Consider the following 3996-nt stretch of genomic DNA (forward strand, 5'->3'; position numbering starts at 1 on the left):
TATATATATATATATATATACATATATATATATACATATATATATATATATAACTATATATAGTCGTCTAAGTGTTTGACACATACACACATACATACATTATATTTATCAAAATAAAATATACGCTCATATAATTGTGTATTGAATTCTCCTTTGATCCAGAGTCTTCCCACTGAGGTTATTTCCTTATATACACATTTATTCTCACACGAGACGTAAGCGCAATTCATAGTAATATGTACTTTTTCTTGAGCAGAGAGACATTTCATTTGGTAGATGGATTTACCATAGAAGCTCCCTCTTGCCCTCATACAGCCATAACAGGATTTAATTTGAATTCAGTGTTGCAAATCAATTAATCGCTCATTACTATTACAGTAATCCTGTTATTGCTGCAATAATGCATAATGCATACCTCTCCATGATACCTATGAAAGGAACCATCAATGTGGAAAGCCAAATTGTCCCTTCTCTCCCTTCCCTTTCTTTCAATATGTATTATGCTAACTTCTTGGTAAGAGGACCAAGAGAATATGTCAGTATACACTCTCACTCACAGATAGACATACACAATTGATTTAATAATCTTTTCTACAAGGCCTGAAATTTTAGTGGGAGGGGGGGCTCATCAATTATGTTGACCCAAGTTCTCAGTTAATACATATTTCATCAACCTTGAAAGGATAAAAGGTAAAGTCAATCTCGGTGGAATTTGAACTCTGCACATGAAGATGGACAAAATGCTGTTAAGCATTTTGCCTGGCATGTTAACAACACTGCCAGCTCACCGCCACAATTGATTTAGTAATCATCATCATTGTTTAATGTATGCTTTCCATGCTGGTATGGGTTGGACAGTTTAATATGTAGGCGGCCAGATGGGAGCTGTCTAGACTCTACTTGTTTGTTATGGCTGGATGCCCTTCCTAATGCCAACCACTTAACAGAGTGTGCTGGGTGCTTTTTACATGCCACTGGCATGGGTACATTTACACAGCACTGGCACAGGTGTTTTTTACATGGCACTGGCACCTGAAAGGACAAGCCTGTGTGTGTGGAAGACAGCGATTTTACTTAGCTTAACACATCTTCACAAATACAGCAAATTGCTACATCTCCCAGTCCCTTGTCATTTCCTCAGTGAGGCCCAGTGTCTGAAGATCCTTTCTCACTGCTTCATACCATGTCTTCCTAGTAATAATATATATATTTCCTATGTAATTAGAAATGCATGTTCACACACAGACACACCTATGAATATGCATGTGCAGGACAGAGAAACGCATACACATATTTATTGTTAATCATATATATTGGATACAAATATGGTAGTCTGTTGAGACAAATGCAGAGATAAATTAACACCCTGGCTGAATTGGATATACACACAAACATATACATACAAACACAGTTGCACATATTCATGTTTTGTTACATGGCTATATATATATATATATATCTGTGTGTGTGTGTGTATATATATATTCATATATAAATGTGTATGTGTATATATATATATATTCATATATAAATGTATATATATATATATATATATATATTCATATATAAATATATATAACAAGTATACATGTAGGTATGTGAGTGTGTGTGTCTTATCTTTGTATAGAAACTTACACACCTATTTACAAATTTCTTTATAGAGTCACACACATATACATATCTGATGATACAATTGCCTTTACATACTGTCATCATACATAGTTAATGACAAACAAACTCTTGCTCTTTGTCTTATCTAAAATGTTTTCATATCAGTAATGCAATAATTTCTTCACAAATTGATCACTTTGACGGTTTTAATTACACAAACCAACTTAACAACACTCTATTTTGTTATATAAATACATGCATCCAATACATTCAGTAAAGTGGTTAGCAAATCAAGCAGAGAAAACAGAGTTTAAGAGGACTCTTTACACTTGTTGGGAGCAAGATAACTACTGTAGCACTGGTGCTACAAAAACTGTGCACCCTACACTCTGTAAATTGTTTGGTGTTGTGAATGGCAGCTAACAATAGAAACTGCAGTCATGATGGGGCACGCAGATATGATAGACTGTACTTCCTTTCATACAGGCAAGGATTAAACACTTCACACCAGCTGTTCAGGTAAACATCCGGGCACTGGGTACCTTTTAAAATTGCCCTCTTCTCAACCAGGCATAATCTGCCCTTCCTGCTGCTATTGAAGTATGGTTTGCAGCTTTCTAGGACCTTCCACTTTATGCTGTACTCCGTGGTGCTTTCTTTCAAAGTCCAGATGTGCTTGGCTAAGGTTGTGGCATCACGTCTCTCTTAGAAGTCGAATGACGACTTGTGGTTATTAAAGTGGGTTCTGAAGGGGCCTTCCATTGCCCCCACATACTTCTGCATGCTTGGTTGTCCATTGAGTCCTGTTGCTGTTACTTCTGTTACTTCATAAACAACTGATTCTGTATTGCAGTGGCCATTTAGTGGGCAAGTTGTGCTACCCCTGCATGAGTATCCTGCCTCAGCCTTGGGTCTGGGCCTACCTACTAAAATCTTTTTTACACCAGGTGCACAGCTAAAGAATAATCTCAGGGTATGTCTATTAAATATTTTGTTGAATCTATTGGTATGGGGGAAGTGTCTATCAACTAAACGAAGGAAGGTCTTGCCTACTCTGGTCTTAACATTTAAAGAGAATGACAGTGTGAACTACAGTACTTTCCAGTGGCGCTTTCTTCTCAGGGTCTGACATGTAACTATTATTATCTTTGAAACTGATGGCAGCCAGAGCCCAGTAGTAGTATGAGGTGGAAACATCAAAGATCTCTTTACTTGAAGACAAACTGGAGATTCTCCTGCTGATGCCCTTAACCAGGTTTCTGAACACTATGGCTGCATGGCAGGAACCTGTGTGACAACTTCTCATTTGTTTTCCTAAAGGGCTGATAGGCACCTGATTCCAGGTCCAGGAAATCTACCGTTTTCAGGTTGGCCTCTATAGTGACCTTCAGTCCAAGGGAGTTTGTGGCATTTGTGACATCCTTTCTGAGCCTATCTAGCATGTGCCTGTTAGCCCCTCTTGATATTGCCAGTGCATCTTCCCTGTAGAGGCCAAAGCCAGTTGAAGGGAATTTCTTTTTCAGTATATCTAGAATCATGGTAAAAGAAAAGATAATACCTATTTTTAGGCCCAAATGGAATGTGCTGTTTGTGGCATTGGACCAGGTCAATAAAAAGCTAGAAAGTCTAGCTATAATTGAAAAAGTCGATCATTCAGGTTGAGAAGGATGGTTTATGTAAAAAATGAAAATAATGAACTAAGACTGTGTGTGGAACTTTTCAACTGGATTAAATGACTGTTTACTCAAACACAATTATCCATTACCAAGCCCAGAAGTGTTCTCAAAACCAAATGGAGGAAAAATTTTCTCAAAGTTAGACCTCTCAGAGGCCTATCTATAGATACAGGTAGAGGAAGATTGCACACACTTTTTAACAATCAATACACACTGTGGATGGTATAAATTCAAGTGACTTCCTTTTGGAGTAAAAGTGGCACCTGCCATATTCCAACAAGTGATGGACACAATGTTAAATGATTGTGACTTCACCCATGCATAGCAGCCTCCCCTCTCCACACTATCAATTTTATCCTAAGGAAAGGCAAAGGCCAGTACAGTTTGGCACCAGTGATGTCACAACTCATATCTACAGCTGAGTGAACTGGAGCAACGTGAAAATAACGTGTCTTGCTCAAGAGCACAACATACAGCCCGGTCAGGAAATCAAACTCACTACCTCATGATTGTGAGCACAACACTCTAACCACTGAGCTATGTGTCTTCACTTATATATATATATATATATATATATATATATATATAAATACATACATACACGTACATATATACAAATAAAATGGGTGGCTTATTAGCAATTTAACAGCCTAAAGGCAAATTTATAGACATTACTAATGTGACAGAGGGTAATAAGTAGTACCAACAT

This window comes from Octopus bimaculoides, chromosome 10, assembly GCF_001194135.2.
Source record: "Octopus bimaculoides isolate UCB-OBI-ISO-001 chromosome 10, ASM119413v2, whole genome shotgun sequence".
NCBI classification, from domain to species: domain Eukaryota; kingdom Metazoa; phylum Mollusca; class Cephalopoda; order Octopoda; family Octopodidae; genus Octopus; species Octopus bimaculoides.